The sequence below is a fragment of the Dipodomys spectabilis genome, unplaced genomic scaffold (assembly GCF_019054845.1).
Source record: "Dipodomys spectabilis isolate Male_0828 unplaced genomic scaffold, ASM1905484v1 ptg000009l, whole genome shotgun sequence".
In the NCBI taxonomy this organism is placed as follows: Eukaryota; Metazoa; Chordata; class Mammalia; order Rodentia; family Heteromyidae; genus Dipodomys; species Dipodomys spectabilis.
Window position 1 is genome coordinate 31,265,893 of NW_024870686.1, and position 26,483 is coordinate 31,292,375.

The 26,483-nt window shown below is 39.5% G+C and overlaps 1 non-coding gene across 1 annotated transcript; it reads right to left on the bottom strand.

Moving 5' to 3' along the window:
- Nucleotides 1–17,665: 17,665 nt before the first annotated feature.
- Nucleotides 17,666–17,831, bottom strand: LOC122127865. The gene has a single exon (XR_006151314.1). It is a non-coding gene; the product is annotated as a U1 spliceosomal RNA (small nuclear RNA).
- Between the last annotated feature and the right edge of the window lie 8,652 nt (nucleotides 17,832–26,483).

Sequence of the window (26,483 nt, forward strand, 5' to 3'; positions counted from 1 at the left end):
ATTCAGTGCTGGCTCCTGAAGTATGTAATTGGGCTGAGCATAGGATCTGGTTTGGAAAACAGTCCAGAAAACTTGAGGATGGGCTTCCAGTGCTGTCTCAGACTCTAGCTTATTTGGACAGGCTTGGAGAAGATGAAGGACACATGCTGGCTCCCGTGATTATCTCTACTACCCTTGTCCAAGAAAAAGAGGGAGAAAATTTTCAAGATTGATTACATTTTCTTCAGGGTTGCTAAGAGAGATCCTGAGATGACCACTTCCAAACTTCCCATTTGGATGCCAAATATAGCAATATAGCAATTAGCATATCAAATGTATCATGTAAGTACATATCACTTTATACCAACTCCTTAATTTAATTCTAAATAAAGAGTTGGTGCCCCTCAATGTGTTTGAATACTAATATATGAAAAATACAAGAGTTGGAAGAGTAATAAAACTAAGTAACACGGGGCTAGGAAGGTGGCTCAGTGGTAGAGCGCTTGCCTTGCATGCATGAGGCTCTGGGTTCGATTTCTCAGCACCACATAAGCAGAAAAAGCCAGAAGTGGTGCTGTGGCTCAAGTGGTAGAGCGCTCTCCTTGAGCTCAAGAGCTGAGGGACAGCGCCCAGGCCCAGAGTTCAGGCCCCACGACCAACAACAACAACAAAAAAAAAACAACAAGTAAGTAACATGATCATTGAGGAGAGAAAAAGAACAACACATTTCATCTAGATCTATTAACCAGAAAGAAAGGCTTAGGAGGATCCAGTAGGGAGTCCCTATTACTGAGTTGTGTAAGAACTGTGCTTAGACTCCGTCTTCACCAAGAGAGGCACCAGCAGATATGAGGGAAAGAGCCACAGCTCCCTGCAGCTGCTCCTCTAACCTCGCCCAGCAGAGCTGAGCAGAGAAACCTGCAGGAGCACAGGACCCTAGAGACCTCAAGGACTAAGGGCACAACACACCAGGTTGAACACAGTCTCAATCCTCCTGCCTTTGTCTCCTGGGGACTAGATTGCAAGCATACACCATCACACCAAACTAAATCCAATTTTTAAAATTGATTCAAAATTAAGAAGTTTTCTTGTGAATATTACTTTGCAATGCAACGTTGCTTGTTTAAATTTTTTTTCATAAACATGATTCAGGAATTGAAATGTTTCATTGGAACTACCAAGGATGGAAAATCTGGGAGGGAGGGAGGGAAGAGGTGATATTGTCCAAAAACAAATTACTCATTACCTGACTTATGCAACGATAACTCCTCTGTATATCACCTTTAGAAGAATAATCTAAAATTAAAATTAAAAAAGCAAAAAGAATTACCAAGGGCATCATGCAATGCTGAGGATGTGGAACAGAAAGAAAACATACAGAAAGTTCTAGAAATAAGCGAAATCAAAATGCCAGTACTTTTTAAAAAATAGATTTTAAAAAAAAGGTAAAATATGATAAGGTATGATATCTTCAATAAGTTGTTTCAAATAGATAATCTGTAGCTATTAAACCTACACTGCAGAAACACTGCACAGAAGTCAAGCCAGACTTCTCAGCCTCTTAGGATCTCTTAGTCTAGTCCCAGAACCATTACACTTGTGAAATCCATTCATCAAAGCTCAATCACTTTACTTTCTGGAAGACACACTCAAGTCTTGGTGACGATACTAATCAAGGTTATCAGATTTCTCAGATCATAGCACACATGCTGTGTGGACACAGGCAGGTTATACAAAGCTGTGGGGTAGCAATTCATCAAAATAGTACTGAAGTATATGCTGTACAGTCAAGTGAAGGATACTTGAAAAAATGAACGGTATTCCTAAGTAAATTTTAGTGTCATACTTGACCCAAAGCTTTGTAGAGGAAAAACAACCCTAGATGTTCAAAACCATTGTAATTCCAACATAAGAGAGCAGAAGAAAGTACGCCTTTAATGTATCCTGGATATCTTACATTAACATCTGTAAAAACAAACATCATAATGAGTGAGTTGCTTTCGGCTATATTCAAACTTTCCCTCTCACTATTCATGCTTTTTCTCCCTAGGTCTATCAAGGAGGAGTGACAGGAAAAGAGGCATGTCATTTAGCACCACTGCCAAGCTTGTTTCTCCACATGACAGGAGATAGGAAGCTGTTCTCCAACAGCCTAGCTGAGACTTCCCATGAAAGCCATCTAGAACATCACATGCCTGGCTTTCCCTTGGCTGCTTCTCTGTGCTGAACTTTCCACTCCCCATAGGAAAAACCTGAGGAGTGACAGAAGATCTTCAGAAAAAGGAGACATATGAATTAGCAAGGACTATTCCACCTCTGGCCTGCATTCCTGTGACATGAAATCTAAAGCTCTAAGCACAGAGCTCTTCAAACCAGTGTCTTTGAATTCACCAATATATAGATTGAGTTCACCCAGCCCTTTATATATGACTCACAATGCTGCTCTCAAATATTTTCCTTCTGAGGCTGGGAATGTGGTTTAGTGGTAGAGTGCATGATAACATGCATAAATCCAGAGTATGATTCCTCAGTACCACAGAAAAACCCAGAAGTGGTGTGCCTCCAGTGGTACAGTGCTAGCCTTGAGCCAAAGAAACTCAGAGACAGTTCAAGCCCCAGGACTGGGAAAAAACACAATCAAATATTTTTCTTGTGATAACTGCAGTCTCTGTTTATTAGAGATCCTCTAACTTTAATCAGAGGGAGCTCCACCCCAGCTGTCATTTCTTAAATTATGGTGGGTAGACTATTTTAAATTGTCATCATCTTTTCCAGTATTTCATCTTAAATAGATTATTATTATTATGTCAATATCTGCCAAGTCCTGTCTCACTTTCAGAACAGGACTTTGTACATTCTAGTGCTATTCATATGTCTTCCACTAATAAGAGACTATGTTTCAATGACACACACTTTCATGAGAAGCTTTGTTATCAAAAGTACAAGCAGGATGCATAAAGGCATACTGGAGATATTAGAAGAGCTAGTGTATAAAATATTGATTCAGAATAGAGAAAACAATCTGGAGAAGGGAAAAGTGAAAATAATCAGAATCAATATCCCTGTGTTCACCACACACACACACACACACACACACACACACACACACACACCTAGGGACTAGTAACAAGTGGGATAGTCACCAAAACTGACAAAAGTTGTAGAAATGTAAAGATGATGATGATGTAGAAAATAAGCTTTACTAGTGGCAGAACCAGGGCATTTCATTTCCTAATTTCCTGTTTATATAAGGTCAGTATGCAAAAGGGCTTCATGGTATACACACACACACACACACACACACACACAAGTCTGAGGAGGACTTGACCTTCAAACAAGAGGATTCTGATATTGGTTCCCTGGTTTCATGAACCATGCTTGACTTTCTGTAGTCACACCCCCCAAAAGTGTGCTAGTCAAATCATTACTCATCCATCAGCAGCAACTGAAGCAATTGCTGTGTGCCAAGCGCTATGGGAACACCAAAAGTGACAAAGCACCAACCTTATCAAGCAACCCCCAGCCTGCAGAAAACATTAAGTGTAGCAGGGCCAAGCCAGGCAGGGGGATTCGTGCTTCTAATCCCATTCACTCCAAGACTTAGATGGATTGTGGTCTGAGGCTGGTCCTTGGCAAAAGCTTGAAATCCTATCTGAAAAAAAATAAGCTAAAGCAAAAAGGTCTGGGGGTGTGGTGGAATGCTTGCTTAGCAAGTGTGAGACCCTGAGTTTAAGCCCCAGTACCAACCACCACCAACAACAAACAGTTGCACGTAATATTGAAACATAATACTGATCCAACATGGCCATAATATAGAAGATATTTAGGGAGAAAGAAAAGAGTCTAGCAGTGTCGTGAATGTAGATTATTGATTGACAGGTGAAGACTTTCTTATATAGATTTTAGTGGAGTGGTAATGTATGAATATGAGAAGATACTGTTGGCTGCTTAATCAGGATTTTATTTTGTGCTTGAAAGAACTTTAATGTTGTCCAGAGCTCATCTCTATAAGGCTCCCGTAAGGCTCTAAATGGCAATCAAAAATGCTACTAATATAGGAGAGAATAAGAAAATAAATTATGACTGTCTGAAGCCAACAGGAAAATCAATGTGACAAATGGCTGGACCTTTATCTGTGAAACACCCCAGAGGAGAGGTCTATTGATTAGAAATAGAGTTGGGCTGGTAGCTCACACCTGTCATCCTCCTTACTTGGGAGGCTGAGATCTGAGGATCAGGTTTCAAAGCCAATCTGGGCATGAAAGTCTGTGAGACTCTTATCTTCAGTTTACCACCAGAAAACTGGAAGTAGAGCTGTGGCTCAAAGTGGTAGTGCTAGCCTTGAGCAAAAGAGCTCAGGAACAGTGTCCAGGCCCTGATTTCAAGCTCTATGAATGACAAAATAAAAATAAGAGAGAATAAGTCCCCCCACATACAAAAATGTCTTTGTCCAAATAATCAGCATTAAAGGGCCTATGAATAAGAGTGCCCCAATAAGGTGGTTGATAGTCTGTACTGTCCAGGGAATATTAGAATTCTATAAAAAGAGGATTCTATCAAGGAAATTAGGAAATCACTGTAAAAACAACAACAACAACAAAACAAACCATAACTTAAAAAACCAAGACTGAGAGCCAATGAGTGACAAGTCTTAGGACTCACAAGGCTTCAGAAGGTTGGAGATGGTCCTATAGTATCGGTGGGGTTTGTTACAAGGCTTCTTGAGCTGTAGATAAGCCATGATCAGCATTTCACAAAACCCACAGAAAAAGTAGGTTCATCCATCTAACTGTATTGTTTCTCTGGTTTTTCTATGAAATCTGTGATTACACTGACACTTCACAATGTGTGCAAGCTGGCTCACTGTTGATGTCAGAGGGACACGTTACTGGGACATGAATGGTGGCCCTGTCACACAGCATCTGGAATTCCATTGGTGTGCGTTTAGAAATCAAGATCATCCAGAACCAAGTATCCAGGAACAGTGCTTGAGTAACTGTGCATTTATTCATCCTAATTGTTTTCAGTGAAAATCATGGAAGCAAAACAGGAAGTTTATTATATACCTTTGATGATGGAAAATCTTGAGTGAAAATTTGAGTGGCTCAGCAAGAGAATAGAAAAAAAATAATGTTAATACAAGCCAGGCACCAGTGACTCACATCTGTAATCCTAGCTACTCAGGAGACTGAGATCTGGAAGACCAAGGATCAAAGCCAGCCCAGGCAGGAAAGTCAATGAGATTCCAATGAACCCTCCAAAAGCCAGAAGTGTAGGTGTGGCTCAAAGGTAGTATGCCAACATGGAGTGAAAAAGCTAAGGGACAATGCCAAGCCCCAGTACTGTGCCACCCTAAGAAAAGAAAAGAAATACGATGAATGAGATGAATAGAAATGGGAAAGCAGTCACTTTAGCAAGTCACTTTTCTCCTTACCCCTTTGCTCTCAAGACCTTCCGCTTGAAGGGACAAGCCCAGAGTTTGTTCTAAAACTTTTGGCCATCTGTTGGGAACCATCGCCCCATCATAGAGCAGGGTGTGACGGCCCCCACTCAGCCTGCACCTGCCTTGAGTCTCTGCCCGGCACCAGCTGTAGCTCCCCCTTAACTCTCCTTTGTGCCACAAACAGTGTTAATGATGGGCTTGGCTTCTGCAGGTGTGGTTCTCACTCTGGGAAGTGTCTCTGCTTTGAGACTTGGACCTAGGCCCTATTATCTTGGACTCTGTTCCAGTTTCACTTCTTCCCTCCTTCTATACTGCTCTGTGCCAGAATCCTGCTCTGACATTGACAGTCAAGAAACATGAGCATAGACTTCTGCTCCTGAAGTCTTGTGCCACCTCTGCCCCAAACCCCTTCTGCCCATAGCATCACTACTCGGATCAAAGCTTACTGGAACTCTTGAGGCATATGGGTGGCACTTCTAGTCAACTCGCTAAAAATAAGCCAGCCTTCTATCTGGCCAGCTCCAATCATCGTCCTCATCATCCCCATCAACAACAACAATAACAACATGACTATTATCATCACAAAAAGATTTTTAACTTGTGGAAGAGAGTGAGGGAAGGGGGGACATTGCACAAAAAGAAATGTACTCCTTACCTGACTCATGTAACTGTCACCTCTCTGCACATTACCTTTTCTAATGACAATTTAATTTTTTTTAAGATGGTGACTTTTAAACTTGTTGCAGTCATGGTTCTAGGCTACATATCCATTAACGTCCTTGCCACACCTTATAAACAAACTGAGTCCAAAGGAGTTCACATAGTTCTCCCAAAGTCAGCAACAAAAACCATAAGGCCTGAATTCACACCCATGTGTTTCCTTCCTTAACAAGCAGCCCTTAGGCTTACCATATCTTATAAACAGAGATTTTTTTTAATTATAGGTAAGAAAATCTTTGTGCATTGTATCTACAGGGCAAAAACCATAAAAGAGGTTCTTGACCATAGAAAACCTAGGAACCATAAAACTCTCCAATACTCTCCTCTGAGAACAAAGTAAACTCAGAAGGTGGGTCCAGTCCACCTGATTTCCAATCCAGCGCTCTCTTGTGCTCTTCCTGATTCTCTAACTATAACCTTAGCATCACCAGTAAGGAGTAGGACAAAGGATAGTGGGCCTCCACGAAGGTAAGTTGCAGGTTCATAAGTTCAACTAACTTCAGATGGAAACTATTCCAAAACAATTGTGTCTGTGCCGAACATGTGCAGACTTCTGCTCTTATTCCCTAAGCCACACAACAGAATGATAATTTACATAGCATTGCTGTTACATTGGGAATGCGTCATCAATCAGTGATTCAGAGCACATAGGAGGATATACATGCATATGTTCGATGCAAATATAGAAGGGTTCTGAGCACCTCTGGGTTTTGGTATGTTCAGGTTCTCTGGATGACAACCTCACATTGAAAAGTTAAATACAGTTTTAATTCATGAATTAGCTTCTTCAGGTATCGGCTGTATTTTTCACTCATCTTGTCCAATGTATTGCACTTTGAGATGATAATCAATGATGTTAGTGTAGACCTCATTTCTTAAGCAACAAAAAGAGTCATACCAACAGCATTTATATAACCACATAGAGAAGCATTTGTGTCTCTTCCTTCCCAAAGAACAGAGACTTTTCCTTCCGAATTCTTTTTCACTGGCAACTTGGAAGTCTACCAGTCTCTGGATCTATAAACAGGGCTTCCCTTCACATTCTGCTTTTTATCTTGATTGGGCAGAAAAAAACACAGCTCCCACACTGATAAAGGGCTTTTTGAAGAGTTCTGTCATCCTTAGGAGAATAAAGCCTACAAAAGGGAAGGGAGAGGGAGGGGGGTTTTAAACCTTACTAGATGTATAGTTGCATTTTATTTTCAAGACAATTTGATGACTGATAAAAGGGACAAAATAAATATTTAATGATACCTCAGTGCAGATTTGTCAAAGAATTGGAACCTATTCATTCACTTTTTGCCTCTGTCCCCAGAGAAGAGACACAACCAGAGCTAACCCCTCCCCACAGAAGTGGATTTGAAGCTTCAGCCAGTGCTGGCTTGAGCTAGGCTCCTCCCCTCTAGTCTTGTCACCAACCAACCCATTGTGAGACTTGGACAGCGGAGCTGTAACCTGAAGTAGTTTGGAAGTTGCTAGATGAACACAATACTCTCAAGTCATAAGTTCCCCCATAGCCACGTTCTAGCACAGCCTTGATGCATCTCTGACTTTCTAGATCCAATTAGTCATGCTATTTTAGAACAGGTGTTTGTGTAATGTATAACAACAGCCCTACCTAGTCTTAGCTTTTAGATTCTTTTTCTTCAAAAGCACCATTCAGTTTCAGATAAATTGAGGCCAGCCAGGCAGGTTTATAATGATTTATAAGAGAAGACTAGCATACCACTAAAATAAATTGGAAATTTTGCCTTGGTCAGCTTGAATAAAATGTAATTGATCTCATTCTTGGAAAGACATTTCTGAAACAGACATTCTAGAACTGGGAAGCTAATATCACTGACACACTTGCACATGTACACACACACACACATCTCTGATGAGTAATTCAGCAATATATATATGCTTGTGCTAAATAGTAATTACTTGCTGTCAGCTGAAATTCTGGCAAGTGCTCTACCAAGTGTGCCACACCACAGCTGAAATTCTGAAACCAAATGATGTGTAGCATAATGTTTAGGGAAGTGAATGGATACTTTATTATCTAAAATTTAAAATTAAATTAAATGTATTTCCTAATATGTCTAGCTCGGAAAATCACAACAGAAAATAGAAATGCAATCAAGAATTGCAGAAAAATGGAAAACAAATTCATCATTGGGCAACGAAGCAAATGAGGTGACAAGCTCTCTACAATGCTTATTCAAACCAGTTTCTTTCTACTCCCACACAAAAGAATGTCAAATAACTGATTAAAGGATGAAAATTGAGGTGTGCTATATTAGTAGCTAGTCTAGTGTGTACACAGGAAATCTTGTACCATAGAAAAGAAGAAAGAGAGAAAGGAAGGAGGGAAGGAAGGAGGGAGCGGAAGAGAGGAAAGAAGGAAAGAAGGAAGGGAAGTGATAACCTACCTTATCCATGTAAGAAGGACTATAAGTATGGCTGGAAGTGGTAGAGTGCCCACATAAACCACTAGCTGGATGTGATGGCTTACCTGTCCAGCTGTGTGAGAGGTCTAAGGAGGAGGATTTTGTATTAGGCCAGTCCTAATGAAAATTAGAAAAACAAAACAAGAAAGAAAAGAGCAAACTTAAAGTTGGAAATTCTATCTGAAAAGTAGCCTAAAAGCAAGAAAGAGTTGAGATGTGGCTCAAGAAAAAGAATGCTTGCCTAGTAATCCCAAGATCCTAATTTCAAACTCCAGTATTACCAAAAAAAAACCAGGAGTATACAAAACAGTAAAGATCAGTAAAATTAAGAGGAAGTACAGTTTTAAATAGTTATTCTATTTGCTTTTTAATATAATTTATATTATTGGACATTTATACAACTTAATTTTTAATGATTTTTCTGTCATTAGCTCATCACATTCTTTGAAATTTAATTATTGGCTTTCAGCTGATGTCAATTGGTTTTAACACATTCCTGGCTCCATGCCAACCTTAAGGCATTAATTCCTCTGGGATTGCCGTTCAGGAGTTTGTCTGTTTCATATCTCCCAAGATGACTCTGATTTAAGACACTGGTAGATAATGTAATTGCCTTTGTCTGGGTGGGGGGGAAGAGGGTGCAAACTCAGTGCTGTACCACTTGAGCCATATCTCTAGCTCCAGATTTTTGCTGGTTAATTAGTGATAAGAGTCTCAGATTTGTCTGACCTGGCTAGCTTACATTTATGATAGATTTTAGGTGAGAGCCATCAACACTTGTAGATTAGATCATCATCAGGGCAGAACCTTCACGTATGGGATTAGTGACCGTCTAGTACAGGCAGCTGGGAGCTTGAATATCCCTTTCACTTTGTGAAGAGAGAACTACAAGGAACTGCCTAGGAACTGAGAAAGCAAGCCCTCATCAAAGACCAAAACTGCTGGCACTTGGATCTTGGATTTCCTAGACAAAATAGTAAGCAGGTAATTTTCAAAGACAACATATTACAGAGAAAGAATACCAGATTGAGTATCTGGAAGACTGAAGTTCACATCCTATGTGGTAATGCAATCATGTGGCCTTGGGCAACTCATTAATCTTATTTTCCTAATCTAATAGGGAGTGGGACTAAGAAAGGATTAGTGTGTGTGTAGTTTTTAAATGATTTACTTACTAAAGTATTTATAGGTTCAATGATCTAATAGCTATGGCTTTCTTTAACATAATTCAGGAAATTGGAGGGAAAAGAACGTTAAGCTGGAAGGTAAGTTAAGATGACATGGGCAAAAAGTTTCGGGGTTGAGAACACAGGTGTTGGTTATGCCATTCCCTCCCCTTTTGAGGAGTCTTGAATTCCATAATGGAAATTTCTAAGAACGCCACTAATGTATACTAATACAACCCTTTCATTAAAATACATTTCATGAATCCTAAGATTTCTAAATTTCTTCTTTCTTTTCGGTTTGTCACAGAACTCGAACTCAGGACACGGTCTGTGAAGCTCTATCACTTTGAGTCGCAACACTACTTCCCATTTTCTGTTGGTAAATTGGAGATAAGAGTCTCAAGGACTTACTTGCCTGACCTAGCTTCTAACCATGATCCTCAGATCTCAGCCTCCTGAGTAGCTATGATTATAGGCGTGAGCCACCAGCACTCAGCTGATTTCTAAATTTCTTAATGGAAAAAGGCAGAAGGAGTGTGTATTTATTATGTTTTTGTTGTATGAGAATCTCTTCACGGTCTCCTGGAAAATCCATGACTGAGACAGATTCTAATAACCTGCCAGGCTCTGAAAACCAACGTGGGCCATCTTATGAGGACCACTAATCTGAGTTTCTGCTATCTCCCTGCAGTGTCAAAAAGAAAGAGAGATGAGAAAGAGGGTGAGCAGGGAAAGTTGATGCAAATCCTCTAAGTCCTCAGGCTCCAATATTTATTCAACACATTGTGCTTTTAGTTGCATGCAAAATCATGGGCAATCATTACTGCAGGCAGTTAAGACAACCACAAATTATCCTCTAAAGCAGATTCTTGGCTGTCAATAAAAAAAAAAAAAAAACAGTCACTCCCTGTCACTATTATTTAGAATAAAATCAGCATAGCAATGGTGGGATAACAAAAATTAATGGATATTTTCTTTGTATCAACTATGCTGGCATACATAGAGTTCAGCAATACAATAAGTACATTTCCCTGAATCTAAGTAATTCTAAACATTCTTGGCTATTTGTGTAATAGGTATTTTTTAAGGTACATGAGGCAATATTTTTTTTTATTTTATTTTATTTTATTTTAATTGAGAACATACTGTACAGAGGGGTTACAATTACATGGGCAGGAAAATGCATACATTTCTTACCAAGCATTGCAGCCTCCTCCTTTGTTTACCCTTCACCTCCCTTCCCAGCCTCCCCCCTCCCCCCCACCCAATCATACCCCCCCCCTCCCCCCCACCGACATTGTAAAGCTGGTTTTGACATGACATTTTGTACTTCTCATTGTTGCAACAGGTCCACCTGAATCCTTAAACGACTTGTTTGTCCCCGTCTCCTCCACATGTTATACTGACATCAAATATAGTGAAAGCGGGGTTACACTGTGCGGGAGGGACATACAAAGCAACAAAGAAATAATAATATAAATGCGTTAGAAACACATGCATGAATGAAACAAAAACATTAAAATACATATTTGAGGGTTCGTTTTCCTAACATCACATTCTCTGACTTTTTCCGCTTGACTCATACCTATACTAGATATTGCAAATAAGGGAAACCATGGGACCTATGTTTCTTTGGGCCTGGCTTACTTCACTTAATATAATTTTTTCCAAGCCTTTCCATTTCCTAACAAATGGGGCAATGTCATTCTTTCTGATGGAGGCATAGAATTCCATTGTGTATATATACCACATCTTCTTGATCCATTCATCTACTGAGGGGCATCTGGGTTGGTTCCATATCTTAGCTATGGTAAATAATGCTGCAATAAACATAGTTGTGCTGGTAGCTTTAGTGTGGCCTTGTTTGTGGTCATTTGGGTAAATGCCCAAAAGTGGGATTGCTGGGTCATTGGGGAGCTCTATATGGAGTCTTTTGAGGAACCTCCATACTGCTTTCCAAAGTGGTTGAACAAGTTTACATTCCCACCAACAATGAAGTAAGGTTCCTTTCTGTCCACATCCCCTCCAGCATCTGTTGTTGTTAGAGTTCTTGATTTTTGCTGTTCTAACTGGAGTGAGGTGATATCTCAATGTTGTTTTGATTTGCATTTCTTTTATGGCTAGGGATGTTGAACATTTCTTCATGTGTCTATTGGCCATCCTTCTTTCTTCTTCAGAGAAGCTTCTCTTTAGGTCTTTCGCCCACTTACTTATTGGGCAGTTGTTTCTTTGAGGATTTGTTGTTGGGTGGTTTAATTTTTTGAGTTCCAAGTATATTTTAGATATGAGACCCTTGTCCGTTGTATGGCTAGTAAAGATCTTCTCCCAATCTGTGGGCTTTCTATTGATCTTGCTAGCTATGTCATTTGCCCTGCAGAAGCTCTGCAACCTTATACAATCCCATTTGTCCAACCTTTCTTTGATTTGTTGTGTTTCCGGGTCTCTATTCAGAAAATTTCGGCCTGAGCCGAGGAGACCCAGGGTTTCTCCTATTCCATCCTGTAATGTTTTCAGAGTGTCTGCTTTGAGTTCAAGGTCTTTGATCCATTTGGAGTTGATTCTGGTGCAGGGTGATATATAAGGATCTAGCTTTAGTTTTCTACATGTAGTTAACCAGTTTTGCCAGCACCATTTACTGAAGAGGCTGTCTGTCTTCCATTCTATTGTTTTAGCTCCCTTATCGAAGATTAGATGGCTATAGGTCTGTAGGTTCATTTCTGGGTTTTCAATTCTATTCCATTGGTCCTGAGGTCTGTTCTTATGCCAATACCAAGCTGTTTTGATTACTATGGCTTTATAGTAGAGTTTGAAATTTGGTACTGATATTCCTCCAGCAGTGTTCTTTCCGTTGAGGAGCGTTTTTGCTATTCGGGGTCTTTTATTGTTCCATATGAATTTTTGGATTGTACATGAGGCAATATTGAGAGCTATCAATTTAGTATTTTTGATATATGTAATTACTAATAATCATTTAATAGTGCTAATAAAATGTTGTTTGTTTTGTTTCCTTCTAAATTCCATAAAATGAAATTGCCTGTGTTCAGGCACAGATGACTAGATATACTGATGTTTTTAAGCAAGGAAAATTATGCATCTTCTACATTAAACTAATATTAAAGACGTAAATAAATTGAAAGTAAAAATGGTAGAAAGATATATTATGCAGGAAGTGGTGCTGTAGTTCAAGTGGTAGAGTTCAAGAGTTCAAGAGCTGAAGAGCTGAGGGACAGCACTCAGGCCCAGAGGTCAAGCCCCACAACAGACCAAAAAAAAAAAAAGATCTATTATGCTAACTCTACCACAAAGTTGGAGTGGCTATATTAACATCAAAGTATTATTAACATCTTCACAACGAATGTTACTGGAGATGGGGAGGGAGCTTGTCATTGTCTAGAAATAGTACATTTATAACTCAGAGGACTTCAGTCTTGGAATTTTCTGATACAGAAGAAAAAAATGTTTATAAAAGAGGGACAAAGCAGTTAAGCCAACAAGAAAGCATAGCAGAAACAAACCAACTATTTTTTTTTAAGCAATGGATCTTTAGAACACAATCAAATTATTGAGCCCTGTTGGCTCACACCTATAACTCACAATAGATTAAAGATCTGTAGTGAAGGACTGAAATTACTTTTTTGTTGTTTTAGAGGTGATATACCTCGGAGTTAACCTTTATAAACATCAGGTAATATTACATTTCTTTCCTTCTGCAAAGTATCATCTGTACCCTCATTCTCTCCCATTCCCTCCCTCCCGTCTCTGCCCATGAGTTGCATGGTTCACTTTCATCAATGTCCAGTGCCGCCAGTGAGCTCTGCTGCTGCACATTTGCACCTGTTTCCCACCGATTCTGTGTGAATTTTTAAACTCGAAGAAGAGAGCAAGAGAAAATCTTGACTTTGAAGTTGACAATGATTTCTGGACACGGCACCAGAAGCACAGGCAACAAATGAAAATAATAAGTCGAACATTATCAAAATTTAAATTATATGTATCGCAAGATTCCATCAAGCCAGGCAAATGGATGCACATCTGTTGTCCCATCTCCTGGAAAACTGAAGATGGAGGATGACGAGTTCCAGGCTAGCCAGGGCTACAGAATGAAACCCTGTCTCAAACCAAACCAGACAAAAAGCAGATACTCTCAAAAGAGTAAAAAGACACTCTACAGAATGAGAGAAAATGTCTATAATCATATTGCTGATAACTGATTAATTTCTAGAATCTATCTATCTATATCTATATATGTTGTTGTTGTTGTTGGGTTGTGGGGGCTTGAACTCTGGACCTGGCTCTGTCCCTAAGCTCTTTAGCTCAAGGCGAGTACTCTACCACTTGAGCCACAGCACCACTTCCAGTTTTCTGGTGGTTAATTGGAGATAAGAGTCTCACGGACTTCCCTGCCTGGGCTGGGTTTGATCTGTGATCCTCAGATCTAAGCTTCCTAAGTAGCTAGGATTATAGGTGTGAGCCACCAGTGCCTGGCAGATTTCTAGCATATATTAAAAGTAATTCCTAGAACTCAATAGCAACCTCTGAATTACAAATGGAAAATAACTAGAAAAAAAACCAGTCAACAATAGTTGAACCTTGGCCTCACATGATTTATTTAGCTAAATACTCCATCATACCATTCATGTGTAAACCCTTTAGGTAGCGATATTTATATATGAGTTCTTTAAAATTATGTGTCTTATTAGGATTGAATTCTCATATTTAAAAAGAAGTATTTTCAGCCAGGCAGGATGGGTGCTCACATCTGTAATCCTAACTACTCAAGAGGCTGAGGGCTGAGGATTGCAGTGTGAAAAAAAGAGCCAAAGCAGAAAAGTCTATGAGATTCATATCTCCAATTAATCAGCAAAAACTAGAGGTGGTTGAGTGGAGTTGTGGCTTAAGTGGTAGAGCACCACCATTGAATAAAAAAGCCAGTGAGACTTCAAATCCTTGATTTCAAGCCCCAGGACCAGCACTATAGAGAAATATACATATATTTTTTTAAATAATTGAAAAGAAAATTTGAAGAGAAAACAAAAACTGACTTATTCTCAAACAATAATCAGGGTGCATAAGGTTCTTGCTACAAATCTTACCTAGTAATTCTCAGCTCCTAATCTCAAAGAGATATAGATTTCAGAATGGAGGTGACTGTATTTAGAAGGTAATTCAGCAAAGCTGACAAACAAGCCAAGTAGCCAGCCACTTCATGGGTTTGTTGTCTTGGTAACTAAGGCAGCTGTGTGAACTGTTTTATTTTCCAATCCTGTGGCAGAAAGAAAATTTTCAAATGGGAAAGCAGATGTACCATGGGTATAATTAGTCTCCCTCGAAAATGAACCATTAAAATAATGTCAGTTGATATAAGAAAGAAAGGGAATCCAAACAAAAGAACTAAGGAGGGGAAAAAAACCCAGAATCTTAATGCCAAGGGCTTTATATACCTGTGTGGTATTTGGTTCCCTTTATATAGTCTTTTGAAAGATTCTGCCACAGGCTCCTGCCCCTACAGCTCGGCTTTAACAAGGCAGAGATGGAGCACGGTATCCTCAGACCTCAGTCAGGATGGAAATAAGACTCTCAAAAAAAATCACTAACCCAGAGGAATAAAAAACTTCACTGGGGCCAGGTGCTGGAGGCTCATGCCTGAAATCCTGGCTACTCAGGAGGCTGAGATCTGATGATTGCTGTTGGAAGCCAGCCTGGGCAGGAAGTACATGAGACACTTAACTCCAATTAATCGCAGAAAAGCTGGAAGTGGCACTGTGGCTGAAATGGTCAGGTGTTAGCCTTGAGCAAAAGTTGCTCAGGGACAGTGCCCAGGCCCAGACAGAGTTCAAGCCCCAGGACATGCAAAAACAAACAAACAAAAAACCAAACCAAACAAACAAAGAAACTTCACTAGAGAAATTGTCAGAGGAAAGAATAAGACTTTATGGAATAGAGCCTTCTAAATGGAGTATGTGACAAAACAAATGTCTAGAACTTGGAATTACTGACGAATTAAGAGACATTCACCTGAAGAATATTTTTTGCTTCATTTTTATTTCTCTAATTTTATTTATTTATTTATTGCCAATTGTGAGGCTTGAACTCAAGGCCTGAATGCTGTCCCTGAGCCTCTATGCTGAAAGCTAGTGCCTACTACTTGAGCCACAGCACCACTTCAATGTTTGAGTGATTAATTAGAGATAAAGAGTCTCACAGGGACTTTTCTGCCTGGGCTGACTTTGAACCATGATCCTCAGGTTCCTAGGATTCAGGTTTGAGCCACTGGCATCCAGCTAATTTTATTTTTAAAAATTATTTTTAAGTGATTGTACAAAGGAGTTGCCATTTAACAAAGTCGTTAATGAAAATAGTATACTTGATCAATGTCATCCCTTTCAACACTGCCATATCACCTTCAGAAACACCAAATTTCCTTGCCACCAGCAAAGCTTAGCCATTTTGGAAGTAGAATGATAGACGTTTCCCATGGCAAATCCTTCTTGTCACCAGGCTAGTCCACACCAGCCCAGTGGCACTGACAATAAGTGATTTACAAAATGTAACTCATTTTGCATGTATGTGACACATCACTAGCAGCTCCATCACTTTGGCTCTTCTAATTTTGGCGGGGAAAAGCAAAACTACCTAGCTTAAACAGTGTCCTGGCATCTTAGAGCAAATTCCCTGGCTCCAGGAGTCCCAAAAGACTAGACCATATATCTCAGCATGCCAGTTAAAGAGATGAAGAATGGCGATGGACAGAGAATGCAGATTTACTCAACATGGCCCAGGAAGAGGGAAGCAGCATCTCACACATCTTTGTGGCACTAGCATGGGCATTAGGTTTGAAGAGAAGAAGAAAGCGTTATGGATTATTAAGCAGTCTTAGTCATTTGTTGATCATGATCTCTGTTCTAGTCATGAGAATGGTGGCTAAGAGAAGCCCCTGTTCCCTAAAGGCAAAAGCTGGTTCCTCTGAGATACTTTCTCCTCTTTTGGAGGGCTCTGGAGTTTCTCAGACAGTGTGAGCTATATAGAAAAGTCTACTGTTCCTGAAATCCAAGGTAAGTGTAGCTGAGGACAACGATGAGAGTTTCGGGTGTCCAACTGGTGGTCCCAAAGGGGCATGGTAAAGATGAGAGGGGTAAAATACCTCAGTTACTCTTTGAACCTTCAGCCTCAAAGAGGAATGAGATAAAATTGGGTGTCCTTAGTTTTTATAAATACTCCTTGAATGACTAACATGCTATGGTCAGAGTTGAGTAGCAGTCTGGCCCAAAGCTTTAAGAGAAAAGAGACAGATGCAAAATGGAGGCAGGCTTTTGTTCAGCTTTTAGTTAATATATAGGCCCAAATAGGGGGTCAAAAGCAGTTTTAAGTACCTATTACAGCTGTATACATGTTTTTATTACCTCCCTCCCTCTCTCTACATATATATATATATATATACAATTATATTGTATCATATAGACTATGCAATATATGTACATATGTAATATATACGTATACATGCAATTACTTTTTTTTCTCTTTTTTTTGGGGGGGGGGGGGTCCAGTCCTGGGGCCTGAACTCTGGGCCTGGGTACTGTCCCTCAGCTCTTCAGCTTAAGGCTAGTGCTCTACCACTTGAGCCACAGCGACACTTCCGGCTTTTTTTTCTTTTTGCTTATGTGGTGCTGAGGAATCGAACCCAGGGCCTCATGCATGCAAGGCAAGCGCTCTACCACTGAGCCACCTTCCCAGCCCCTACTTTTATTTTTTTTCAGTATACCTGTTACCTATATTATGTGTATATATAAGTATATATGTATACATGTGTGTATCTGAGGTATATATAAAGGCTTATGTACATATACATATAAAGGCATATGCATAGCATAGATACATATGTATATATGCATATATACATCTTTATGTTTTTACCCCTCTTCATTTTCAGGAGAGAACATGAACATAGTCCCCACTACCTCAAGTTATACAAGTGAGTTTCCCTCATTTGGGGAAATCTAGGACTCCATCTGGTGTGCAATAGATCAGCCTCCCACCAGGAAAATCACCAAGCGATCACAGTCTCCACACACAATCTCCTTCCCAGGTAAACATGAGATCAGATATTTTAAAGCAGAAATGGACTGGGAAGATCCATAGGAAGAAGCAAATCCCTGTGTTATGTGACGAAAATGTAGTTCTTCACCGTATACATCATTTACCATTCTAACCAATAGGATTGATGAAATTGCTGGAATAATGATCTCAACACATGGAAAGGAATAATTAAGAAAATGTCAAAAAAAAGTAAAAGGAAGTTTCTTATACTCAGCAGAGACAGAAAATAAGGCTGTGTGAGGTGGTCACAGAAATGGAAGACTGACATCAACAGCTACAGAAAGTTATAATAGGTCTTTCTATAAAGATGATTTAGTCCATGATAAAGAGGTATCTTGAATCATTGGATAAATGATTTGAATCCATTAGAATTAATGGATCTAGGCATAAAATATCACAATACGATAGAATCTTCTTGAAAAATACAAGATCCACCATTGCAGTCTTGCCCAATATACCCTACACACTCTGATCCAAATCGGAGGACATTTTACACCTCATTGTACATATGCTTGCAGCAAAACCCAGGTTATGGGGGAAATCTAAAGACTGAATAGCCTAATTTCCTCAATATATAAAATGTTAGGGAAGAGAAGGGAACAGGGCAAGAGACATTACAGATTTTTAAAAAGCCTTAAAAGACATATTAATCCAATGAGTGGTGGAAATTGGAACCTGTGTATATGCCAGGAGAGAATGTAAAATGGTGTAGCTCTTTGTGGAAAACCATTTGGAAGCTCCTCATAAAGTTAGCCATAACACTTAGTATATAATCCAGACATTCTATCAGTGTATGCCCAAGAGAATTGAAAGCTGCATCCCATAAAAACATGTATGAACCTGTTTCTAGCAGCATTATTGCCATCAGAAAATGACAAAACTATACAAATGGCCATCCATCAATGAATGGCTGAACAAAAGGTGGTTTTACATACACATTTTTGGCATGTGAATTATAGCATTTTATTTCAAGATAACCCGCAAAAGGGATATATTAAGTTTTAATGGATGATACTAAAGTGTGATGTGTAGGGACACACACTTGGGGGTGAAAGCATATGATACACAAGATACACAAGGAAGTAATGTTGGAAACGTCAGTAGAGTGAGCACTTGTGTGGAAGGGGGTGGAGAGGAATATGGGAAATTAATTCTGTCTCTTCACCCAAGGAGTAATTAATGATAAGGATGTTGGCTTTTCACTAAAGCACTAAGCTATAACTTTGTTGAATATCATTTTCTACTCTCATTTTACAATACAAATATTTTGTATAATATCTGAAGCAAGAATAAAAGACACTCCAGGAAAAGTACATAAATGACAGCAAAAATTAATATCATGTGTACTAATAATCTTTCTTGAATTCACAAGGAAATATTTAAGTCACATACTTAAATTTAAATTTTTATGTGAGCAAAGATACTTTTTAGAAAAACTACAATGGCCAATAATTGTGTGTGTGTGTGTGTGTGTGTGTGTGTGTGTGTTGCCTGGATTCTGTCCCTTAGTGTTTTTTTCCACCATCATGTAAACCACACCTCAACTTCTTGTCTTTGCTGGTTAACTGGAGATAAGAGTCTTATGGACTTGCCTGCCCAGGCTGGCTTCAAACTGTGATCCACAGGTCTCATCCTCTGAGTAGCTAGGATTACAAGTGTGAGCCATCAGTGCCCGACTCAATTAATGTATTTTTAAATGTTTAACATTGCTAGGTGTCAAAGAAATGCAAATGCCAACAAAAATGAGAGCATGATAAGTGAAATTGGATACAATAAACCATATGGCAATACCTAACATTGAGAACAGAGCGCATTGGCATTCTTTTATAAGGCTGATTGGAATCCAGTTTGCTATAACTTATGTGGACAGTAATTTGGCAGCAATTAATCTTAAAACCGATAAATAAATAATGCTCCTAGGAACAGTCTTCCATACCATTCTGCTGAGTAAATATTTAGAGTAGTATTCCTAGGGGAATGATATGTTGATTTTCAACTTTAGTAGATAATGTCAAACATTACTTTCCTGTAACCATTGCCCATGCTCATCAGGACTTTGAGAGTTTCCATTATCCCATGTTCTTATTAATCCTAGTTGTATCTGATTTTATTTTTAATTCTTTTCTTCGCAGCACTGAGGATTTAACCTTAGCCAGTCTTTCTTAATGCTAACAGCTTTTTTGTATTATATAGAAGTATATTGTTGAAATTACGAATTTGCATTTTTTTTCTAATGCATTTTATTGATCACTTAGAATTAGTCCTTTATGAAATGCCTACTCAGATTTCTTGCCCATTTTTGTAATAATTGGACTATTTGTCTTTTCTTTAAATGTATAGAATATAAATGGAGAAATGATTTTTTTCAAAGATTGGCTGGATATTCCATTATGGTAAAAATGCCTATTTCTCAATGATAGAATTATGAATGATGTATACTTTCTTCCTTATGCTTTTCTGTACTTCTCTAATTTCCTATAATGATTATGAATTATTTTCAGAGTTAAGTACTGCACAATTCTAAGGAATGGCTCCTGCAAAAGGTACTCTCTGGGGAAGATAGCTTGAATGCTGAACTTAAATTTATGAGATGTTTGGATGATTTAATGCTGAACTGTTAAATTTATAGGATATTTGGATGATTTATGAAAGTGATTCTCAGACTATTACAAGGTGTTCTACAGTTAAAATTGAGTAATAGCACTCTTTTCCAATTTGAAATTTTTCATTTATTTTGTTTAATGACTTAGAACCAAATTTAAAACGTCAGACTACCAACATACACACATATACACACATACACACATTCCAATGAATTATTAATGTGCCAAATTGGATCTAGCAAGAGTAAGAATTATGAGAGAACTCTCAGCCATAATTTACTGACATTAGAATTCTTATTCATACAGTATCTTCTAAAATAGAAGTGTTGTTATACTGATAAACCACATTAAAAGTTGCTAAGTGTCTCATACCCTAATAATTATCCAACATTAGTCAAACAACTGTGCCTATAGCATAAAAAGAAATTAAAAGCCGGGCACCAGTGGCTCACCCTTGTAATCCTAGCTACTCAGGAGGCTGAGGTCTGAGGATCATGGTTCAAAGCCAGCTCGGGCAGGAAAGTCCGTGAGACTCTAATCTCCAATAAACCACTAGAAAACCAGAAGTGGCGTTGTGGCTCAAGCGGTAGAGTGTTCACCTTGAGCTGAAGAGCGCAGGGACAGTGCCCAAGCCCAGAGTTCAAGCCCCATGACTGACCAAAAAACAGCAAAAAAAGAAAAGATGATGTTTGATCTCAAAGAACTTGCTATCTAATTTGAGAAGTAAATCAAGCAGGTATGGTTTGGATACGGTTTGCTTTCACAGTTCAAATGCTAGAGTGTAATCTTCACCATAACAGTTAAAAGGTTGTGGAACCTTCAAAGTCAGAGTCTAGTGGAAAGCAGTTATGACAAGGAGGCTTTGCCCTCATAAATGAATGAATGTTGTCTCTCAGGAGTGGGTCAGGTATAGAGGGCTGGGATTTGTTCTCCCAACAAGGAAGTGTTTTCTACAACCACCCTAGCCAGCAATTCTAGAGGTTCCTCAAAAAACAAAATATAGATCTTCTGTAAAACCCAGCCATACCACTCCTAGGCATCTACCCAAAACCCCACAAACCAGGATACAGTAAAGACACTTGTGCATCCATGTTCATTGCTGCATTATTCACAATAGCCAAGTTATGGCAACAGCCCAGATGCCCTACAATAGATGAGTGGATCCCAAAATGGGGTGCCTATACACAGTGGAATTTTACACAGCCATTAGAGAGAATGATGTTGTGCCAATTGCAGGGAAATAGATGGATCTAGAACAAATCACATTAAGTGAGTAAGTGAGGCTCAGAGAGACGAACAGCATGTTTTCTCTCCTATGTGGAAGCTAGATCTAAAATACACTGGAACCTGATAAAGAGTACTGGACTCTGAGATTCACATCCAGTGAGAACAGAGGAGAACACTCTTAGAGGAGGAATACAAAGGCACAATGCTACTGTGCCGCTGAGCTCCAGGAAATAGAAACAAGAGGGTTTTTCTTTTCTTTTCGTCTTATTTGTTCATTTAACTGTCTTGGGGAGGGAAAGGAGAAGTGGGGAAATGGAGGGACAAAGGGTGAACAAATGCAGCAGTGGTACTCACTAGACTTACTATGTTGAAAATGAACCAGACAACTTATTGGTAGGGTCAAGAGGAAAAAACTGGGAGAGTATGAAGGAAGGGGTGACACTGTCCAAAAAGAAATATATTTATTGCCTGATTTACAAAACAGTAACGCCTCTCTACAATTAACAATTTAAAAATAAAAACAAATTTTTGCAAAACAAGGAAAAAAGAATGGGTTGTTTTGTTTATGAAACATTTATAGGACCAATGCATATCCATATAATCGAACTGTAGATACCATAATGCAAACTCTGTACAATGAACTGTTTAACAAAATGAAGCTGAAAAGTGTCTTGTCATAGGGGAATGGGGCTGAGCGGGAGGGGAGGGATAACAAGTGGAGAGAGGAAGGATGGGTAAATACTGTCATAATACTCAATGAACGTATGTGGAAATGGAACTGGGAAATAAGGGAGGGTGCAGTTGGGAATAGACGGAGGAAGAATGATGGAAGGGGTGACATTGAGCCAAGTGATCAAGATGCATTGTACTCATCAAACAGCATGTTAAATGGAAACCACTCTTTGCACAACTCTTTAAGGGTAATAAAAATAAAATTAATTCTTTTTGGCAAGAATGAGTTGTTTGAAAGTTGCTTCACCTTCCCCAGTTTGCTCTCTTTCCCTTTCTCTGTGTGGTCCATTCTGCGTGCAGCTGCTGTGAGCTCTCTTCCGCAATGTGACACGACAAAAGGTCCTCCTCAGATGCCAGAGCCATACTGTTTGGTTGGAATTGCTGGCCCCCAGAATCTGAATCATATCAGCCTCTTTTCTTTAGATATTATGTAGCACCAAGTATTTTGTAATAGCAACGCAAAGCAGACAGAGACACCGAGCCCTTAGGAAAAGCACAATGTGGATGACAGTGGCTATGTGATTCAAGGGATCAAAGAAAACAGAATTAAATGTAGGATCGACCCATGAAATAAGGGGAACATAAAAAGAACATAAGCATTGGCTAAGTGGTTTTCTTGTTGTTGTTTCCTTACTATGTAGGACTCTCCTGAGCACTTTGTCTCACACCAGATGCCACCACAGTGATATAAGATTTTAAAATCTAAATCTATGGTAGCTTGTTATTTCTGACATGATAGCAAACTGGTAGCTAAAGAGATGATCCCAAAGCTGTGATTCTTCAGCAACCCAATGTCTTCTCCACTGGTATATCATCTAAACACAAGGCATGTTTTGTTTCACCCTTGTATAATCAAGAAAATAGCCCAAAGAAGCCCTTAAAATGTTATAAAAATTAATTTCCTGGTATCACTCTCAGTGATTCTATATTCCACATGACAACTTGGCAGTAGATTTTCATAAAAATGTGAACCCAGTACATTGGCACTGAGAACTTAAAAAGCGCTGGAGCAGAACGTTAGACTAAAGAAGCTTGGAGTCACAGAGAAGGTGGTAGACCAGGTAGACCTGTCTCTGCCGGGCTAGACAATGGCACTGTAGAATCTGTCTGAAGTTTCTTCAGTGGCTCTCAGGTTCCACAGGAAGTGGAAATTAAATATGAATCAATCTCAGACAATCACAATAGCAAATTGTAAATCCACTGGACCCACCCCCCTGACAGGCAGCTCTAATTGTCCTTAGAATGACTTGTGGGAGCCAGAGAGATAAAAACCAACAACGACTGTCCTTCAGACCACTGTGGGCAGCTGGAATTTGCTCAGCTTGATGACCACAGAGAAACAGAGGAGACAAGCTACCCACTGCACCACTATTGTTAATACACTTCATCGGTTTTAGTCACCACAGGATTTTAAGAGACCTTCCAAAATCAAAAGGAAAACACATTTGCTTTAAAGATCTACTTGGCTTTTATATGACACTCTAGAATTGGACAGCATTTGGTGCCTTAACAACCCATAAGGGCTTGGAGGGATTGACCACTGAGGCAGAAAAGAGCTGCAGAATTCAGGATCCAAAGGAAAAGCAGAAGGGTCATTTGAAAAGTTAATTATCTTATAGAAGGAAAACAGGCAACTCCGCCTACTGGCTTCTCTAAACTGGGCCTTTTCTTTTTTTCTTTTTTTGTGTGTAGGTACTGGGGCTTGAACTATCCCTTAGCTATTTTGCTGAAGACTGGTTCTCTACCATGGACCTTCCTGCCTGAGCTGGCTTCAGATTTCAGACTTCTGAGTAGCTATGACACCAGGTATGAGCTACTGGCACTGGTGCTGGTGCTGGTGTGGGCCTTTCCTTATTTGTTGCTTGAATTCCTGTCTGTTTGTCTGTTTGTATATTTTAACAGTTCTATTTTGTGGTAGGCCAAGCACTTTCTTTCTTTCTTTCTTTCTTTCTTTCTTTCTTTCTTTCTTTCTTTCTTTCTTTCTTTCTTTCTTTCTTTCTTTCTTTCTTTCTTTCTTTCTTTCTTTCTTTCTTTCTTTCTTTTGTCGGTCATGAGGCTTGAACTCTGGGCCTGGGTGCTGTCCCTCAGCTCTTTAGCTCAAGGCAAGTGCTCTGCCACTTGAGCCACAGCATCACTTCTGGTTTTCTAGTGGTTTACTGGAAATGAGAGTCTCCTGGACTTTCCTGCCCGGGCTGGCTTTGAACCGTGATCCTCAGGTCTCAGCCTCCTGAGTAGTTAGGCTCACAGGTGTGAGCCACTGGCACCCAGCTCCAAGTACTTCCTTCTTATTAATTATTTTAACAAAGTCAATCATCAAGAGAAAGTATTTAACCTGATGCTAAATTTTATTGCTACCCTGCCATTCACACCTGTGATGGGAGGTGGACTTGGAGGGGCTCAAATGGGAGAGCACTGGCCTAGCCAGTAGAAGGCCTTAGATTCCACTCCCAGGACCCCCAAGGAACAGTTTGCCATTCAAAAATTCTTACATAGTGCCTCATCTATTAAGCCAAGAAAGTAATGAAAAAAATTACCCAAGCTAGCAATCTGAGCAGGTAGGATTACAGATGTGAGCCACCAGTGCCTGGCTAGCAATCTACTGCTGTGGCTATACTTCAAAAGACAAAAATTATCCTGATCTTTGTTTAAATTCAGTTTTCCACCTTTTTCCATTCTGCAAAGACAACAATATTCTGTCATGGAGCAATCCTGGTCTGGAGCATGATTGCACAATTAGGCTGCCAGGAATTGCCTGGGAAGATAAATAACACCTGCAGAATCCATAGAAGCTGCCTGAGAGCTGACACCCCCCACACATCCCCACACACACATCCCCACACACAGCCTGACCCCGCTTGAACAGTGAACCCCAGCTAGCCTCAGCCTAGCTATGCTCTCGGATACTAATGAGACAAAATCAAGTTTGGAAAAACCTGGAGTAAGGATGCTGATAATGAACTATACAACTTGTGGGTGAGGCCGGGAGGGAAAAACTGGGAGAGTGTAAGGGAAGAGGTAACATTGTCCCAAAAGAAATGTACTCATTATCGGACTTATGTCACTGTAATCCCTCAATATATCACCTTCAGAATAACAATTAAAAAATTTAGAAAAAAACAAAAGAGTAAGGGGTGAGGCCTGAAAATTTTCCATGACTGGGAACTGGAAAGGTGGTTCAACGGCAGAATACCAGCTGTGATTGGAGAATGTGAGGCCTTGAGTTCAAGCCCCAGTATGGGCATAAACACACACACACACACACACACACACACACATGCACACATTTCATAACTTCATTTTCTGTTTCAATTTACTTATGTTTTAGTACTAGGATTTGAACTTGAGGCTTACAAGACTTGCCAGGAAGTTGTTCTACACTTGGCCACACCCTAGTGCTTTCATTGGGCTATTAATTGATGACTTTGATATTTTACATAATATTCCTTTGTGTTTGTCCTTTTCAATACTTAAATCTAAAACGAGTCTACAAATTCTTTCTATATAAGCAGCATTAGTAAGCTTACACTTGGCATATTACCACTATAGTGTTGACATAGATTAGTGATTCTTTTAAAAGAAATAATAGGTTTTTGGGGGAGTCAAATATGAGTAGGCTTGGCTGGGGACAAAGACTGGAGTTCCCTCAAAGGATGGGCTCCACCAGGGAAGAGGTGACAAGAACAAAAAGTCACAGAACAAGAACAAGTCATAAATAAGTATATTCACAACCTATATTGACTGCATTGGTAGGTGGGCCACAGCAAAAGGAAGGGGAAGCCTTTTCCTCGGGTTTCAGGCTTAGTTTATAGCATTATTAGCTGTAGGGATGGTGGAAAACGGAGGTGTGTTGAGTATAAATGGTACATTCCAAATTTCCTATTATTTAGAAGAATGCTAGTTTAGATAGACAGGGTACATGGCTGGTCTAAGCCCTAAATCAGCCTCCTACACAGTTTCATCTCTCCACAATCACCAAGCTGAACAGTCTGCAGCATCTGTAAAGTAGATACAACTTCTTTAGAGAACTTTAGTTCACTGGAGTAATGTATTCATTTGTGTTGATTTAAAAGACATATTTCCATGTGCA